A 20,550-nucleotide genomic window follows, 5' to 3' on the forward strand; every position below is an offset into this window, starting at 1 on the left:
AGCTTGAGGGTTTAATGTATTTTTTTAAAGTAATCCTTTTTTATTATAACTTCCTGGTAGTGTTTTAATTAAAGGTATTAGGAGAACTGTCATGTGTGACACATTTTAAAATTCCTGTACAGTCTGCTAGAAATATCTGGGAAAGGGATTATGTACAGAACTTGTTCACTCACAGTGTAGGAGAACAGCATTTGTTATTCTTGACTGTTTATCACCTGCAACTTGATAATGTGTTTTTATGTGGCTAAGAGGAAGAATGTCTTTGTGTGTGGTCTTTGTAGTTCCTAGCCTATTTAACAAATTGAGACTGTTTTTAGCAAAGTTCAACATTGTTTCTTTATTCTGAAAGAAGCTTCATTAAAGAATGCTACATAGAAATGTTGACATGCAATTAGAGTAGACCAAGGAAGTTATTTATGTGGTTTAGTGAGTGGCTTTCATTTCTTCCTAGTTTTACCACACCACCTTTCCCCAACTCACTCACAAGTAAGCTCTCATAGCATGTTTCAGCCTGTATTTGAGCCGCGTTCCATGACGGATTTTGAGGATTCAGTCTGACTGGCCATGCTGCTGTGCCCCCAGCACAACAGAGACATGGGGCTGCTGGAGCATGTCCAGAGGAGGGCCATGAAGATGATCAGAGGGCTGGAACACCTCCCCTGTGGGGACAGGTTGAGCGCGCAAACCCAATTTATAAGGTGGCTTCTCATCGTGAACAAGAGAAAGAGTTGTGTGGGTTTGCTACTGGTGTGCTGGTTTTGAACTATCATTCAATAATGTTGATTAACTTTTTTTTCCCTTTGTGTTGTGTAGCAGACAGCTGATTGACCAACCATCCTGAGTGCAGATGGGAAAATCTGTTCAGGTGCCCCCCTTTTGCCTTTTTCTTCATTTTTTTTTAACTCCTCAAGATCTCACCTAATTACAATGTGTGCAGACTGCCTGTGGCATAATTCCTTTTACCAAAACAAGTAACATCCATTCAGGAATCTGGGTGTTCCTTGCTGGTTTTCCCCAAATGAACGGATCTCAACTTTAGTTAGCAATAGTAATACAATAAGTTTTAATTTATATTGCTATGAACGTATTAAAGGGAGCATAAATAAATTCATACTTCTTCCCATCTGTGCTTGGTACAAGCAGTGATATACTATTAATGAAAATTGGATACAAGTGTTTCCTCAACCACAAAATGTTGTCATTTCTTGCTACATGAAAGCAAAGCATTTATCTTAGAATAGAATACATAGAATAAACCAGGTTGGAAGAGACCTTCAAGATCATCGCGTCCAACCCATCAACCAATCCAACACCACCTAAACAACTAACCCATGGCACCAAGCACCCCACCAAGTCTCCTCCTGAACACCTCCAGTGATGGTGACTCCACCACCTCCCCAGGCAGCCCATTCCAATGGGCAATCACTCTCTCTGTATAGAACTTCTTCCTAACATCCAGCCTGAACCTCCTCTGGCGCAGCCTGAGACTGTGTCCCCTTGTCCTGGTACTGGCTGCCTGGGAGAAGAGACCAACATCCATCTTGCATGTATTCAAAGGCTTATAGAGTCCAAGTCAAGAAATTTGTGGCCATTATTGCACACACATTGTTAATGAATGCCTCTGCTTCATGTGGGATTTTAGTATGTAAGAAACAACATTAAGAGATTTGTGTATATGAATGTTTCTAATGTGCCTGCAACAGTATTTGCTGAAGTGTAAATGTCCTTTGGAGGTTTTGCAACACCAGCATTTCAGCAAAAAGCCCGAGGTGAAATTTTATAGAGTATTTTTTGGGCATCTCAACTCATTATAACATTAAATAGCTATATAGAACATAGTGTAAGAAATACCATTATTTGGAAGTTACTACAGATGAATCATTTCTCTATTTTGTGTTTGCAGAGGTGTTGTAAGGTGCTAACAGTGAAAGGAGTAAAAATTATTACCTTATGTGAGTGAACACATGACTGCTTGGCTGTGTCGTTATGCCGCACCATCTGACTCACCCAAGAACAGAATGTATAAACATCTCCCTTTCAAAGTACCCTCAGTTACGTGGTTTCACCCTGTCTATTAGACAATGTGTCTGTGTGTATACACAGACACAGGCATTCTCTTTTTATGAGACAGGAGACTAGATAAAAATAGTGTACCTGCAAGTTTTGATTACCTGGCCATAGTAATCTGATAGTTATAAAGAGTTTGGCACCCATCAAGAGCAGCTATTTTAGCACTTTTGGTCAGTGTGTGAAATGAAACTCTTGGCTTGACAGAAAATTGCAGAGAAGCCCAGAGAGCTCATGGGAATTGTTGTAAATCCCAGATAACAGGAAAACATGACCCCTCTAGGTGTCAAGTGTTGCTATAGTGAATTTAGGCTTGCCTTGCGTTTCCTAGTCAATGAGATGAAAATGGAGCCATTTCCCTGAGAAAGTGGAGGAAAGCAGCCGCTCAATGTAATAGCAACTTGCAAGAGAGCTGGGTAAGGGTGCTGCAGGAATTGGGAGAGTGAGCTGGTGTGTGTCACCTTCCTCCCCTCCACAGCTGCACATTAAATGAAGGCTGGTGTGGATAGAGGGGCAGGCAGGTTTTAAAAGGAAACTAATAAGCAGGGAGAGCAAATAGCTCTCACTGAGTTTATTCCCTTTCTTCCTTCTGCAAAACCAAGGGACGCCTTTGATACTTCAATCCTGACAAAACCATTTGTCCAGCTTCTACTGCCTCAGGTGTTTTCTTTTGAAATGCTGGGCAAAGTGAACACGTGCAAAATTGAAGCAGCAACAGAACTGAGGAGGAGAAAAGTAAGGCTAAGTCCTAGAGAGCCAGCTATACAGTGCTATCCCCGAAGCCTAATAAAAAGAGCATTGAAAATTGCTGAGTGTGTAGCAAACATTGCCTGGGTCAGCTTTCCAGCATGACAGCAATAAACATACCACCAGTAATTCAGCCTGATGGAGGAGGCATTCAAGAACACAACTAGCAGGGATGTTCTGTTCTGTGCATGTGCTGGACTGGGCTTCCCTGACTGTGTGCTGTCTCCCATCCTCTCATACGATGAGCCTTGGAAACCATGTGCAAGCACAGCCTTTCTGATCCCATTAGAGAGGAGAGGCTCCATCTCCATGGCCCGTTTTGCAACCTGCATGCTGTTGTGAATCATGCTGTGCAAGGGGATTTGTTAAGAGATGTGTTGGGACCTAATGTCACAGGCAGGCTTGTTACTGATGAAACCCCATTGGCAGAAAGGATTAGCTGCCTTCAAGAGATAAAAACAAGAAGTCATATTTTAAAAGGAAGATTGTGGTGCAAAATTCTGATTATTTATTGGGCAAGAAGATAGTCAGGGCTTTGTGTTACTAGTGATTTTTACCCTAGGAAACTGGCAGTGAGTTCTGCCTGGTGCTGCCAAACTGTACTTCAGAATCTGAGGTTTCATATGAAAAAAGGGGGAAAAAGGCAAAACAGACAGAAACCCCTCTATACCCTGCAGCTGCAGAGAAAATGCTCGGAAACTCACTGTGAGCGGAGTTGCGCTCTTGTCTTAAGTCAGCCATCAGATTGAAGTAATACCTTTGAGAAGAGCAAACTGTGCTGGTCATTTCAATGCATGTGAGTTATGAAGTCTGACATGTTTATATAGCAACCAGCTCATTCCTGTGGCTTTATTTTTTTTCCCCAAACCATCAATGTAATGCATGCTGCTTGGGAACATATCTTCTTGGGACATAAGAAGAGAACCAGAAGGAAGGTTTATTATTTTTCACATAAATTAGAGTTAATGTAAAACTTACTCTCTTCCCACTCATGAAAATAAATAAATAATCAAGGAACTCTTCAAATTGTGGAGAAACAATGTAACAAGGGATATTTTATTTGCCCACCAGAAAAAGCTGTAGTCATATCCGGAGTCTTGAAAAAAATCAAAACAAAACCCCCTTCTTCCCACTAACTCGTACATTCTCCTTAGTGCCATATGCCCCAGCTTACAATTATCCAGCTTTTAATACATTCTACTTCTGCTCTGACAGCTATACAATGTACAACAGTTGCACAGTCAGAAGGCAGATCTGTGAAGCACAAAGAATAAAGAATTTGGTGACAGTTTAAAGCAAATGTAGTGAATATGGAAGTAAATAACATAAGCGAAACTGGATGCTGATGGTATTTTATTTATGTCTGTCTAAACCTCATGTCTCAAATTTACCTACACAGTACTGTGAATTTCCCTTTTGATATCATCTCCCCTGAATTTATGTTTAGATGACTGCAAAATAGAAGGGATTGTGTACCTAGTGCTCCTGATCACCCTGAGGAACCTGTTAATCAGTGGAACAATTGTATGGTTGTGTCGTTCGCATCATGTTTGAGCATTGGAGCTCAACATTAGAAAAACACTGTAATTGCTAATAGTTGTCATGGCATAAGCTTCACAAGGTTTGCTCAAGAGTCTCCTCATGTGAGATTCATATCCAAAGTGTATCTGAACCATTTAAGGATCTGGGAGGTAATACTTCATCATTGTGTAAGTTGGAAGACCTGTGCATGAAAGGGCAAGGGGATTCTGAGATAATTACTGGCTCTGCATTTAATTTGAGTCAATGAAAATGCCAGAGTGATTGAAGTGTTTATGCTGAAGATCAAGGACTTAGATTGGAATAGGGTAATCAAAACCAGGGACATCTTTCTTATGTTTTTTAATATTTCCTAAGGAAGAGATAATTGAGGATGGGGATAGTATGGGAAGAGGAGTGTTGGAAGGAAAATCAGGATCAGAGGTCACACCTGTGTGAAGCGAAGGTTTGAAAATGTCAAGTAAAAAAAGAAATATTCTTCCCTTGATGGAGATGAATGAGTTATTTGACCTGAAGAGGAAGCCTAGAGGTGGCTTTTCACTGTGCAGATGGTAATTTGATAGTGGCAGTTACAGGTGAAAAAGTTTTATGTTAAAAATGCAGTGGAAAATATGGCTGATGTTAATTATATATGGGTACTCATGCCCCTGGGCCACAATTTTCAGGATAGCTGTGCTTTTGCACAGCCACACCTGTGACACTTTAAATTTGTCACTTTTCCATACTTTCAACATCATTCCCCCATCCCTGTTTTCTCTGTCTGTTCTCAGTATTCCTTTTACTTTGTATTTTGACTTTGTTTCACTTCAGCGCTGGAATATTCTGCACTGCTCACCTATCTCTTCCATCTGACACCACAAAACTTCTCAACTGGCCTTGTAAAGCTGGTAAACCGATGAGCTAGGCTCATAGAGACATTATTGCTATACATGAGGTTGTATACATAGCTCCTGTGATGTAGGAGGTAGGATCAATCATATCTTGCTTGCACATCTCTTGTATTCCGAGGGCAGGGAAGCATTTTCCAATGGCCTATAACTTTGCCTCTCTGCAAGTGATAAATGCCAAGAGTATTGTCACCTTTTACATACTAAGACCAAAAGCATGTCAGGAGCTGCTGGCTGTTTCAAACATGAAGGATGGATTTGGGGGTTGTTAGAGGTCTGTTTGCTTAAAAGTGGTTCTGATTGAGATGACTTATGGACATGTCAATAAATAGCACATTTTAGAAGGTAATAAACTGACTATTAATGTTGAAGGTAGAGCTCCAGACAAACATTAGCAGCAGCCTGAATCACTCCCTTTAGATGCCTTTATGTACCTTCTTTCTTCATAGCACTCATCTTGAGGAGCTGGAGCCCTGAACCCCAGAAGGGTGTCCTCAAAGGCCAAAAGAGTCAAAAGTGCTTCACAATACCGTATTAATAGGTATTGTTCTTTTGTGGGGGGGTTTCAGTCAAACCTGGCATGTCCTTTATGTGCATGTGACATCAATCCATTTATCAGCTAAAAATACCTAGTGCATTCCAGTTTACTGTAGTGCAATTAATCATACATTTGGGCACCACAATGCCAGGTTTGATTTTGTTTTGAAACGCCACGTACAGAAAATTGGGAGACAGAAAGAGTGAAATCCCATGATTGGTGTAGTTTTCTTCTTCTGCAGCTCTTTGTAAATATGTACTAAAGATTCCTTCTAAAGAGTTTAAAATAAATAATCTTCCATGCATCAGGTCAGGGTTTAATTGCTTGCCCACCCAGTCACTCTTCTACTTGCCAAATTCCTATCTGTACCCTGTCAGGCCACCAGTTTAGAGATTATCAGCTCAAATGACCCATCTGGGGAACACTGGTATCCATAGGTCTCCCTCCCTTCCCCTTCACTGGACTTGAAGTCTGATTAGTGTTTAGACATTGCTTTGAGATAATGGTAATGTGCCTTTTAATTAGCATCAATATTTCTAATCTTTTGGGAAATAATAATGTGCTGCTTTTCTACTCCTTGACTGTTGACAGATGGCCACTTATTAAACATCATTACAGTCTGATATCAATCATCTTTTTTCTTTTTAAAATATGCTTCTCATTTACATGGAATGATCTGTATAGGAGGAGGGATGTTCACACCATGATGTGTAGACTTTGATGCAGTGCTGTAACAGCCTGCCCTGGAGGCCTGGGTTTTTCAAGATGCTCTCAGTATCATCTCTGGGGCCTTGCTAGCTTGTCAGTTCGGTGTATGTGCAGGTGTTAAAAGGGGCTGTTCATCAATGCTTTTGAGACAAAGCCACTGTTTAAGCATTTAGAAACTTGAACTTTGGAGAAGATTGTTCTTAAATGCAGAAATATTTCATGCATTTACCCAGGAATTCTTATTGTCTTTATTGCTGTGAATGCCATGAGCAAAGTGAAGATGAATTCCTGTCTGTTGTTTGCACCGATGCTTTATTGAACTTGATAGATTCTTGGCTAGAACCTCTAATTTGTTACTTGTGAAACTTTGTTTAATGGGTACAGTTACAATCTGCGTTGTGTCCTTGCTCATCTTAATGGCAGTATTAATTTACAGAAAGGGACAAAAATTATCTTGCAGCGTTATCAAGCGGTGTTTAGGCTTTCTGAATTCTAATTAATTCAGAGCTGGAATGCTGTACCTGCTGTTTAAAAGGCTGGCAGTTTGTATTTATCACCTGAGTGACAGCTGTTCCCAGCTCTTTTTTACTCTTAAAAAGAGTAGGGAAGATTAACTCTTTCCATACTAATGACTGCTGTTTTGAAGTAACAGTTGTTTTTTTCCGAAGGATACATCTGCCATATTTTATCTCCAACCAATGTGGTGATTTTGGCAGTATATAAGAGAAAGGATTGGTGACAGTATGAGAGAAATTGCTGAGCATTTTTCCAATACACTGTTAGTTCTTCTGGAGAAAAAAAAAATTAATAATTGTATCTCTGACATTTGATCCTCCATATAAGCTAGTGGAGAAAGAATTAAATGATTGCCAAGCCACATTTGAATAGTTATAGTTAGTGTGGAATCTGAATAATTTTTCTCTTGGAGTCAAGTCTATTTTTTAATATTTACTGTCAAGGAAAATATTTGTTAGTTACCATTCAATTAAATGTCCACTAAAAATGTTTAAATGTCACAGCAAATAGTAAAGAAGAGTTTGATGTTTTATATGTGGCTTCAAGGTGTTCATATGCAGGTCTGAGAGGATTACACAGTGTAGCTGAATGACTGAGGAAGTGAGATAGAATATTGAATTACATTCCTTCTTCTGCAGAGGAACTGAGAGCTAAAATATGTATGTTAACTTAATCTCTCTATTCCCTCCTGACCCCAGTCAAAACATTTTAATTAGGCTACCTTTTCTTTTTGGAGGAAACATGAGATATATCAACAGTTGCCTCATGTCAAAGCATATTGCTGAATTACTGTTAGTATTTTAGAGTAAATTCTAGGGGGTTTGCCTCTTCCTACCTTAAAGTCTGGTATGTGCTTGCTATATAAGTACTTTTGAAATACACATGTACAGCAGGCATGTCACAATAAGGATACGACTTTCAGCTGCATTGTGGAGGCTTTGTTTCTTTAGGGAAACTCAGGTTACTCTAATGAATTTGATTAATCTCAAATCAGGGTTTCCACATTCTGGTTCAGTAGACCTCATTAAGCACACATTTAACTTCCAGTATTCACTGAAAGTTCTGTTGACTTCAGTAGAAAATTACACACATGCTTAAGCGTTGTTCAGAGTCTTAGGAAATTGATTAAACCAAAGAAAAAAGCTCTGCTATTAAAATATTTTAACTCATTAAAATCCTATAGGTTCACTGATACCAATTCACTGAGTACTCTGTATTGGGAGTAAAACAATTACCTTATAGCTGGCTGGCTCTCTTGTGCAGCTTGAAACACCATGAGTAGATTAGCTGGGTATTTCTGCTGTGACAATGTATTTCCCTTTACTTTTGACCCACTGTCTATTTTGATGTATAATTAGTGTCTGCAACGAGTGATTGAAAATCTAATAGGAAATGCAATGTTTTCCAAGCTTGTTTACAGAGTATTATTGAAAACAAAAATAGTTTTTGAAGAAATCATTGTCTTGTTCCAAGTTACTCAGACACCTTTTGTTATTGCTCCCTGACTCCAAAAAAAAAAAGGTATTTTTAGTTTCCATGTGCAGGGATGATTTTTTGCAGCTTTAGCTGTACTGTCATGGTGTTCTTTGCATGTGGATATTTTCTGTGTTAATTTGTTGTGGAGTTTGATACAGAGTAATTAAAAATCATGCTTTGGCAAGACTGAGATGTAGCCTTTGAATTAGTGTGTAAGATGCTCTAATGAGTCCAGCAAGCATTAAGAAAATGTCCTGCAGTATGTACTTCTGTCCTTAGTGTGCTATTTATCCCTCAACTTCATACAATGTTGTGAAATGCTTCTGAAACCAGGAGGGTGCTTAAGTGTTTGGAGTGTGTGGGCAGTAGGAGATTAGAGGGAATGTTGCTGGGTATTTTTATTTCATTTACCACAGAGGAGATAATCACACCGAGGCTGCAATATTTGGGTAGGCTGGGAATGACCTCGTTAACCTTCCCAAGTTCCTGTCCTGGAACAGTGTGTAAAAAGGCATGAGCTTATTGAAATCCTGGAGTGAGTTATTTGGGATCTGTAGTCTGTCTGCAGCTTCCCAAAATAAATCTGAGTGATAAAGCTACATAATTTTTGCTACTGTGGTGTTAAAATTGTACAATGATTCAGCCTCAGTGTGCTCACTGAGTCAGACCAGGAAACCATTGAGTCTGCTGATTTCTGTTTGCTTCTTGACCTTTTGGCAAGGATGAAGTGTAGCATATGTTTTTATCAGTTTAATATCTGTTATGTCCTCAACTTGAGGATTTTATATTAAATGAGTTTGGGGACTGGGAAATGTACTAAGAGCTTATGCCATCCTCTCCATGCATGAGATTGGCTGTTGTTGTGTTGCTAGAAATGTGTGAAAAGAAAAAGGAAAAAAAAAAAAAAAGAAAAAAAAGGGAAGAAGTCCCCTAATGAGCAAAAAATGAGTGCAAAGGGAAGAACAGGAGCAGAGCGAGCATGGATTATGCTTCTCTATAGTATTCTCTTAATCTCCACCTGTTTTCAGCTCAGAGGATTTCCTGAGCCTTAATAAACCTCCTCTAAATGTAAAATAAAATAGCACTTCCGATTGTATTTTAATCTTGTTTTCACTGTCTTCTGAATCCATATTAATAACCATTTTTTAATGTCCTGTATTGTAACATCAGGACTGGGCATCACTTTGTACTTAGAGCCTACACTCAGTCTTATCCTTGTTAAAGAGCAAATTCCTCCATCATTATTACTGCTGCTGACTGTTCTTACAGATGCTGGTTTTTTTCTGAAAAATTAGGTAAAGTAACAATCAGAAATAACCACAAAATCCAAAAGAGAGGAAAAATACTATAACATGGTGAAGTGGTGCATAAGAGATTTGGTTAAAAGAAATCATAGATGTGATTGGTATCTTTCAGGAAACACTGGTGTCACAAGTGTTCAAAAGATATTTGGAAATATGACAAAAACTATGAAGAGCTGGTGTTCACTTGAATGTTTTTGACTGATTAAGTACCAGTTCATGCCATTTTATACACTGGAAATCCAGAATTGTTCATACATGACACAGTTAATGGATGGCTAACAAAAGCTGGTTAGTTAGTACTGAGGCCTTTGTAATGCAGCAGGTGAGGGCAAGCATGGTTTATGACATCTTTGGAAACAGAATCAAGTCACTAAAGGCCAAGTCGATGTGACAAGGTGAAAACTGGGAGTTGTGTTAGAAGCAAAATGAATAGAGTTCAGACAGAGAGTGATCAAAATAATTTCTAGATAACATAAGAGTTTGACCCTTCAAGGATTTCTTGCTAAGTATATCAGGTACTACAGAAGGGAGGAACCTGTGTCATTGTAAATTAGTGTCCTTGAATTAAGTCTCATTACCAAAACTCCTTCATTTTTTCAATTATTTGACATGCCATGGTTAATAAAAAGAAAGTTAATTTGGTGTGACATATTTGGTGGTAGCTTGGTGCACCACCAAATTAATTGCAGTAAACTAAAATAATAGTTTTAATAATAATAATTAAAAAAAAAGGGCCCCAAACTTCCTGTTCCGTTCATTTTGAATCAGTTAATGGTTTCTTAGTCATTATGTGTGGCGTAAGTGTTTCATTTAGGATATGTTAAATAAAGCTGATGTTTGGGAGGGGCAGGAAATCAAATGTTTGTTAATTGTAACTATTTAAATATTGCTATTTATTGGAAAACACAATATTTTGATTGTTTTACATTTCTGTCTAGGAACAAAAAACCAGTGTCTAAAGACAGAAATCCACTGCAGTAAATACCTTCTTACTACTATGCGTGCTATGATGCTTACAGGTTACTGTCAATATACAATGTGTACTGACAAGGAAGCTTTTGTTTGTCATGGGAACAAAATGATTGCTCCTCATTTTTCTCAACTGCTGAGTACTTGAAGCAAAACACATTTTGATCCTATCCTGGAATAAATATTGATTCTCACTTTTTTTCTCTCTGAGAAAATGAATATGCTTTGAGTTTTATTCACTTAGGTGAGGTAAGGGCAGCTCATGATCCCACAGGCTAATTAAACCTGTGATGCAGGCGGACGTTCAAGAAGTATCTTCACTACCCCTAGGTCAGCATGTACATGCTAGTTCTCTGGAAGAGTGTCTCCTGGGGCAGAGCAAGGGGCCACTTTTCTATATCAGTAGGACTGCAGGCTTGCTTTTTTCTAGTCCAAAAGTAGAATCAATCTGCTTTCGTTCCTGTCCATCTTCCTCTGCTCTGAAAGGTTCTGTTCCCTAAAACCAGGTGGTCCAGGTGAAACTGAGGGCACTAGTGCATTTTGCCCTCCAGAGACAGCCTTTGGAAAAATGTAAAGATCTGGCATTTTGCTGTGATATTTTTAGCATGCAGGAATCTTTTCCAGAGTGCATTGGGTGAAAAGTAGAGAAGCTGGTAATAGCCAAATCTTTCCTTTGTAAATAGACTGAAAAGATGAAAGAGAAAACGTGGACTGTTGAGATGATGCATGATGCATCCATTGCTATGTCTTCAGCAGACAGAGGGCATACTCATCCATGGAGCTCAGTGGTATATTCTTGGTACAGAAATTGAAAGATTAGGCAAAAGCAATGGAAAGAGTTTGACAGACTTCTATGAAAAATTGCACTCCTCCTCCTCCTTATTTTTGCAGCTGTCTTGAGAAGACTTTCATGTGGGACACATCTGAACCTTTGCAGGTGGCTGGTGGCTGCATGTTCCTGCTGCTTTTATAGTGTTTGATATCAGTCTGTGTTCATGTGCATCCTTGTCATATCCAAAGCATGAGTCCATGATACTATAGAAATTATGTCGTGCAAGTGCAAAATTTTCACTGCCCCAACTTCACAAATAATTTTCATTAGTCCATTAATAATTAGATCAGATTGCCTGGTCCCCTTTAGAGAGTAATACATATGGTGTCTTGATTTCACCATTATAAAAGTAGCAATTATCATTTCAAGAAATTGGTTTAGTGGAATTTCCTGTGTTGTGATAAGCTTTGGTATTTGTAAAGTCTGTGTAAGCATCTGATATGCCAAATCCCTGGATGTTATTGTGAAACTGTTTCCTCCATGTTTATGCACTATACACTGGTCTTTCTATTCTACAGTTGGCCATTTACTGAGTAAAATGTTTTGAAAAGATGAAGAAAAATGGTAAAGATTGTCCACCTCAAGCACAATGTCAACTGTACATCTGCAGCAAGATGTTATCATGCTTTTGTTCCAGAGTCAGTACTGTTGAATTAATGTTGAATTAACTTTTCATGTAATTTTTTATTTTTGAATCCTCAGGTTTTTTAAAACCACCATGAGAATAAAAAAGCAAACAAAAATGAGCTAACACATAATATAACTCGGTCACTTCTTCTATGCCTTAGAACATAATCCTGCCATTGACTTCCTGAAAGTGGCTGGGATTGTTTGAGAAGGTTTGAAGCTGAAATGGGGACTTTCATGTGGCCTGTGTTATCTCTCCTCAAGGGAATGCGTATTGTTATGAGATTTGGTACTGATGTCAAACTTTGTTCTTCTGTGTGAAGTATCACAGTATCACAGTATAACCAAGGTTGGAAGAGACCCCAAGGATCATCAAGTCCAACCTGTCCCAACAGACCTCACAACTAGACCATGGCACCAAGTGCCACGTCCAATCTCCCCTTGAACACCTCCAGGGACGGTGACTCCACCACCTCCCTGGGCAGCACATTCCAATGACGAACGACTCGCTCAGTGAAGAACTTTCTCACCTTGAGTCTAAACCTCCCCTGGCACAGCTTGAGACTGTGTCCCCTTGTTCTGGTGCTGGTTGCCTGGGAGAAGAGACCAACTCCTTCCTGTCTACAACCACCTTTCAGGTAGTTGTAGAGGGCAATGAGGTCACCCCTGAGCCTTCTCTTCTCCAGGCTAAACAATCCCAGCTCCCTCAGCCTCTCCTCATAGGGCTTGTGCTCAAGGCCTCTCCCCAGCCTTGTTGCCCTTCTCTGGACACGTTCAAGTGTCTCGATGTCCTTCTTAAACTGAGGGGCCCAGAACTGGACACAGGACTCAAGGTGTGGCCTACCAGCCACTCTGACCCCAGCCTGTAGCTCTGCATGGGGTTGCCGTGGCCAAAGTGCAGCACCTGGCACTTGGACTTGTTAAATGCCATGCCATTGGCCTCTGCCCATCTGTCCAGTCGGTCGAGGTCCCTCTGCAGAGCCTTTCCACCCTCTAACTGACCAACATTCGTTCCCAGCTTGGTGTCATCTGCAAACTTGCTGATGACTGACTCAACCCCCTCATCCAGATCATCAATGAAGATGTTAAAGAGGATGGGGCCCAGCACTGATCCCTGGGGCACACCACTGGTGACTGGCCACCAGCTGGCTGTGGCACCATTCACCACCACTCTCTGGGCTCGGCCCTCCAGCCAGTTCCTAACCCAGCACAGAGTGTTGCGGTCCAAAAGTAAAATAATTAAAACACCCAAACAGTAGAACACAAGGAGTGGAACATTGTTGAACTAGTAGATATTTTCACATAGGTCATTTAAAATTTTATGGAAGAGTGGTACAAGTGTTTGAGGCATGTCCATGTGAGATGTAAGAAAAGCAAGCCTTAAGCAACTTAGCTATTTCCTTCAGAAGGATTGTATTTGGAGAGGAAGGTGCAATATTTATGTGCAATAGCAGCTGGGTATTTTAAAAATTATTTTCTATTCCTTTATAGTAAGTCTCTGCATGATTAGAGAACAGATACAAATCATATAAGGTATCAGTTTGTCCCATTTGTGTGAAGTGGTCTATTAGGATAAAATTACAATTTATTTCTTTCTAAATGAGGCATTCATTTGGGAGTAAATTAATTAAGGCTGAGCTGATAAGTACCTGCTCTTGTTCTGCAGTCACAACATGGCAAGACACTGGGTATCTCTGTGCAAAACTCATACATCAAAAAAAGAAAAAAATAAAACAAAGTCAAGTGCCAGTGCTTATTGTTTCTAAAGCCATTACATGATACTTTAAATAAATGACTTAATTCCATGTTCAAAACACCCAAAGGTATAATATTTTATTATTGTTGTTATTAACTGAGATTGCATTAGCACGACAGCGCTTTCCTTGTTCGAGAGCCTTGTCTGATGAGACAAGAAGGTGGTCTCTCTGCACTGTGCCCTACCTGGGTTGTTACTTTATCCATGCTATGACTTGAACAAATTGAAGTGAACATAATGTAAAGGAATCATCCTAAAATGGCTCTCAGTTCAGGGTTCCTTTGGTGGTCTTCTCTGATGGGGAGGAGATATTTGGAAGTTTCATCAGTGGGACCATGATATAGATTGCTTAGTTACTTTGCACATTCATGCAGCAGAAATGTTGAGGATGTCACTGTTTGAAATGGCCAGTTAAGAACACAGAGAACTACACGTGAGCTTTCCACTGAGATGTAGATGATTCTTGTCTTGATGTCTACATGTGTTTAAACACAATTGCGTTCTGTGCTTATTCCATCCTGTATCAGTTTCCCTTGAATTATTTTTATGCCTTAAGATGCAGCTAATTGCAAAATGGTTTTGTATAACAATCTTGAATGTGAAGGTGTGCCTTTCTTAATAACTCTTCTTTTATATTAATTGTCTGCCATACTAGCTCAATGAGGCAGGTGGAAAATCAAGTGTTGAATGTTTATGAATGCTTGTGAATGCTATCTTCAGGCTTGTATTTTGAGGAATTATTATAGCTGGAGCTTAATCATAAACTTCTCCCTTTCCTGACAGTACTGACATTTACTTGTTTCTAGACAAATAGATGAATCATGACTAATGAGTTGTTCTGATCATTCATAATGTTAATACAAAATCAAGGCTCATCTGTTTTGACCCTGTACTTCTGAATTAACTGTAAAAGACTGAAGCCTAGAAACTGATGTTTTTGTAAAGACTTAGAAACTAATCTAAAAGTTTCTCCTTTCAGCAGGCTTCATCCTGGGGTATCAAACCACTGCTTAGTCATGGGTGACTGCATGTGGAGGGAGTCTTCAGGGCAATCCATCATCCAGTGGACATTTGCTGGCACGTAGTGCTGGAAGCAGAATATTTAGTAACACTCTTCTTTTTCTATCATGTGAAGTTTTACCTATGGCTCTTGCTGCAAGGGAAATTGAGTGGTATCCTGTGATCCCAGTGAGTCTGATTCATAGCAGGCTTTTTAGTTAGTAGGTTTCACAGCACTCTGTCTGTACTTCTTACTGCCTGCTTGACTGTGTATGAAAGAAGGAAAGAGGGTTGAACAGGAAGATGCTAAATGTAGAAAATAAAAAGAGAAACCTTGACCAGACTGAAGTCAAGAATACTTACACGTTCCAGTTTTACTATCTCTATATTTTTGTATGAAGAGCAATTTAAAGGTGTATGGCATTTCAAAGCATGGTGATTTGTACCTGCAACATGTGGATACTGGAACAAGATTTTGGTCCTAAAGTTTGGCTTCCAATAGTTTGGGGAGCATGCATTTCTGTGGGGGAGCAGTGTTAGACTTAGCATGTAGTTCAGCTAAGGCAATAAATTTAGTCTTTGAGCCTTTATGTTTCTGTGATTTTAAAAATATTTTGCTGAATATAGGGTTGGTTTGTTTGTTTGTTTGTTTGTTTGTTTGTTTTTTAAGAAAGGGGATGTCTAACCCAAAGGCTGTGTACAGACCTTCAAGTTTAACCCTTTCATTTTACTTCACATTTCAGAAGAAAGTATGGGGAAAAATGCTGTCAGAGAATTTACGTAGAGGATAGAGGATGGCGGTGGTGAAGGGGATAATGACTTCAGCTCTGATTTTCTTCCTCCTGCTGCAGCAAGGCATCTATATTCTCTGCTGGGTGCAACCAGCCTTCAGAGCCTTCAGGAAGCTTTCATTCCTGCAAACCACAAGTATGTCAGCAGATCATCTGGGAAATTAAAGAGACATCAGAACTGGGCTTGCAGTGACCTGTTTAAAACAACAACAACAGAACAAACAAACAAACAAACAAACAAACCACACACACACAAAACCCACCCAAACAAACAAAAAAACCAACACAGCCAAACACTGAAAGTTTAGAGGGATGGTAAATTGGAATGATGGGAAGAATGTGGGGAAGGCCTTAGGTACACTTCCTTCTGCAGTACTGTAAAGATGATACTGCTATGGTATCAGGTGCCACAAGCTACCAGACAGACATAGTGAGAGATCTTTGCCTTCCGTTTCACATACAAAGGAGAGAGCTCAGTCAAAAATCAACTTGAAGCTGGCTGGCACTTCAGGGGGATCACTGACAAGTAGTGAAGGAATAAGACTGAATGTTTCTGGGCTGAGATGAGCTAAGTCTTATCATGTAATGGTTTATTATGTCATAATATTCAGGCAAATGTGTGTAGGGTAACTGTGATTCAATTATTTTGTCTAGTAATCAGACTTCATTTTGTATTGCAGAAACAAATGCCTTTTTCAATTGCTTTAGCATGCTGCATTCTTTAAATTAGATGGTCTATAGGCAGCATATAAACAACACTCTCAATATTATTTCAGAAAATGAATAGCACATGCCCACACTCATCTACAAGAGAAACTGCAGTAACATGGGTTCTTGTTATTTACTTCTGTATGAGCAGCTCTGAGTGAGTCTGTGTTCTCAAAAAAATACACATTTGCTTCATTTCTGGCTTGGAGAAGGCAATGTGTCTGTCTGACATGGTCTCAGTGGAGAATTGCTTATCCATGCCTGATCCTGACTGGTTTCACCTTCCAAAAGAAATTATATAGGTCAAAAGTTGGCAGGATGGATTGAAAAGTGTTTCCAGCTGATGGAAATGCTTTTGGTAACCAAGTGGGGGAATTTGAAAACTAATCTATTCCCAATGGAAGGAAACAGCAAATAGTCCATGTTTCAACATGAGCAAGTTAGTCCAGGCTCTAAAGTGCTGATATATGTGAGTTTTTCAAATAACAGAGACGTGAATCAACTACTTGTGCATGAAAGGTACAAACTATCTTCTTTAATGAGCTGCACTATGCCAATGGAACTGGTTTGCTTACTAGTTCAGTGCAGTGATAATGTCCACGCTACACCTGTATGTGAATGTCTCCAGACTCCCCTCCCTCCTCTTGTTCTTGTATTCAGTGATTTTGTTATTCCTGATTTCTAATTTCCTTCCTTTTCTAAATTCTTTTCGGAACTGTAGTTGGATCTTTCCCTCCTTTATTTGAATATCCATCGTTTCCATTTTTCCTTTTTTGTACCTCCCGTAGCTCATGTATACAACTAATTGGTGTATTATGAGAGATCTTTGTAATCAAAGATGGTTACCTTCTCATTTGCGTGGAGCAGAGAGCTCCTTAGGTGTAGGAATTGTACCGGGAGTCCTAAGCTGCCCTTCATGCAGCAGGGCTGATGAAACCTCGTCATATCCATACTTCCCCCACCCTCCCTGATGTGCCCTTTGCACAACACAAATTTCTTAGTGTGGTATGTGCAGGTTTGCAGTGTAAATTCAGGACTAAACAAGGCAAGGAGCCCTTACAGTTGTTTTGCTAAAATGTTAAAAAACACTTTCAAAATCTAATTTCTCCTGACAGGGGCAATCAGCAAGGACAGGTTTCTATAGCAGAGAAGCAATCTTGTTTGACTGTCTTGAGCAAATTCTCCCACTGCTGACTGACTACTGAGATGAAGTGGAATTTCTAATAAATCTGGTTACAGTGGGTCAAGCTCTATCTCTCCAGTTGTACTTATTTGTTACAAGCCTGAGGAAAGGTTTATTTTAACACAGCCATTTTATGGTACTTGGAATCTCTTCCTACTCTGTATTGTTGCTACTACAGATAATGGATAACCACTTGTTTAATGTTTGACAGCAGTTACAATGCACATCTCCCAAAGTTAAGTGTCCTTATGTCTTTGTAGGCAAACTGACCTTCAGGGACAGTAAACATATTGTTTGGCAACAAGTTAATTACAGACTTTATCTTCCAAAAACATTCATGTCAGGAGTGGGATAATTAAGATGTCCTTGCAAGTGAAAAAAGTTCTTGAGTTATAGTAATGTTCCAAAGTAGGTGTTAGAAATCGAGGTCACAACAGTATTGCAAGAGCTGTGTACTCATGTTATTTTGACTAAATAATTCTCCTCTTTGGGCTATAAAAATGAAAGATGAACTTAACTGGTATGTATGGCAATAGAGTCTGTAAGTCTGGGAAAAAAAACACAAAGGGGTTTGGGTTGTGCAGGGGTCTGATAGGCAAGGAGAACTGATCACCTTAGATTTACTGGGGGTTGGATTGCTCAGGTTTATTTTGATTTTCTCCTCTTTCCTACTTTTAAGGCATGTATCTTTTGTTAAATGACTAGGATCGTGTTGTCCCTTTCTGATTTTGTAATGTGAACATCAGGCTGATAAATAGCTAATTATTTGCAATTGAATTAGGCTATGAATTTAAATATGACAGAAACAGATGTACCAGTGATTATCTTCAATGCATAGCTCAGGAGATCTAAGTTTAACCATAGTATAAATACCTTCCAGAAATGTTATTTCTGAAATGAAACCATGCAACTATTGAAGAGTATCACAAGATGTTAGTGAGTTCTGTGGTACAGTAATATCCTCCAGACTGATGTATTTCAGATACAACTTGTTTCATTTTGGTTTTGTTTTTCCTGGAAGAATTTGGGGAGGGAGTGGGGGAGGATTGGTGAGATCTGAAGTTCTACTTCCGGAGTGTTAAATCTCTAAGCTGGATGCCTGTTGGTTGGGTTAAGTTCTGAAGCATTTGTTTCATAATGTACATTCAAAAGAGGACACTGAGCATTTTCCAAAGCTGGAGCCCTTAGGGAGGCACACTGCAGTGCTACCTCAATGAAGGTCTTGGCTGGCTGAGTAATGACATGATGCAGCAGGTTGAGCACCTCAGCATGCCTTTGTTTTTAAAGTGAAACTAAGAATGAGTACACACACAAATGTAAAGGTCTGAATTTAGTATCTAGATGTACATGGATGCTGAAGGTAGGTTCTTTTGATAGCTCTACTAATCAGATGATTCTGAGCTACTGCTCTCAGTTTTTCTATTTGGAAACTTACATTCCAGCAGAAATAAGAACATTAGAATGAGTCTTATTCTCTTCAGTAGAAGTTGCTTAAAATTAACAAAAACATTCCCCATGTGTAGCCATGGTATATGGAAGATGATGGGTCATACCTTGCCAAACTGCAGCAGTAGTATGGATGATTGAAACATACACTTTGAGACCCCTTTCCATGTACCTGTTTGTGATTTGGTTGATATTTAAGCGTCCCAGCATGAGCGTGTAAAGAAAACCCATGATGTATGAACAAAGACTTAGAAGGATGGAAATCTGTCACTCATGACTAAGGCAGCACTCTCAACATGTCCATATCCAGTGGATATACTGGGTCCAGGCTGCAAGGCAAATAGAGTAACATTTTCAAAATGGCTAACTCACTCAGTGACTGCCTTGAAAATTAAATCCCTCTATCTTTGCACTTATGAAACTGTTTTCCACAGATATTTGGGCATGGTGTGCTCAAGGAAAGTCAGATAATCTCTTCCAGATTCCTTCATTATTAAATGGTACTGGAATGTGATTTTTACTGTGCAAATCAGTTCAGGGAACTCCATATTTCGAAGCTCATCTCCAGCCCTAATCTGAAAGGTGTTTCTTTTACCTTCAACAGTGCATGAGAGCTGAGTAAGTCAGTTAATCCCTCAGTCAGGATGTGATATATCCTAAAATGAAGTTATCCATGAACATTGCATACACCATGTAATGTTTTTATTTTCATTATTGCAGAGGGACCTCGACCGACTGGACAGATGGGCAGAGGCCAATGGCATGGCATTAACAAGTCCAAGTGCCGGGTGCTGCACTTTGGCCACGGCAACCCCATGCAGAGCTACAGGCTGGGGTCAGAGTGGCTGGAGAGCTGCCAAACAGAGAGGGACCTGGGGGTGCTGATTGACACCCACCTAAACATGAGCCAGCAGTGTGCCCAGGTGGCCAGGAAGGCCAACGGCATCCTGGCCTGCATTAGGAATAGTGTGGCCAGCAGGAGCAGGGAGGTCATTGTGCCCCTGGACTCTGCATTGGTTAGGCCACACCTTGAGTCCTGTGTCCAGTTCTGGGCCCCTCAGTTTAAGAAGGACATCGAGACACTTGAACGTGTCCACAGAAGGGTAACAAGGCTGGTGAGAGGCCTTGAGCACAAGCCCTGTGAGGAGAGGCTGAGGGAGCTGGGATTGTTTAGCCTGGAGAAGAGAAGGCTCAGAGGTGACCTCATTGCCCTCTACAACTACCTGAAATGTGGTTGTAGACAGGAAGGGGTTGGTCTCTTCTCTCAGGCAACCAGCACCAGAACAAGGGGACACAGTCTCAAGCTGTGCCAGGGGAGGTTTAGACTCGAGGTGAGGAGAAAGTTCTTCACTGAGCGAGTCGTTCGTCATTGGAATGGGCTGCCCAGGAAGGTGGTGGAGTCGCCGTCCCTGCAGGTGTTCAAGAGGAGATTGGACGTGGCACTTGGTGCCATGGTC

General features: G+C 40.0%; 1 protein-coding gene and 1 non-coding gene across 7 annotated transcripts in view; both read left to right on the plus strand.

Moving 5' to 3' along the window:
* MACROD2 (mono-ADP ribosylhydrolase 2) overlaps positions 1-20,550 on the plus strand; it is a 1,047,040-nt gene that overhangs the window by 440,708 nt on the left and 585,782 nt on the right. The gene's annotated exons all lie outside the window — the stretch shown is intronic.
* On the plus strand, positions 9,176-9,365 carry LOC128899929 (U2 spliceosomal RNA). Its single transcript, XR_008463183.1, has one exon. It is a non-coding gene; the product is annotated as a U2 spliceosomal RNA (small nuclear RNA).

The sequence above is a fragment of the Dryobates pubescens genome, chromosome 3 (assembly GCF_014839835.1).
Source record: "Dryobates pubescens isolate bDryPub1 chromosome 3, bDryPub1.pri, whole genome shotgun sequence".
NCBI classification, from domain to species: domain Eukaryota; kingdom Metazoa; phylum Chordata; class Aves; order Piciformes; family Picidae; genus Dryobates; species Dryobates pubescens.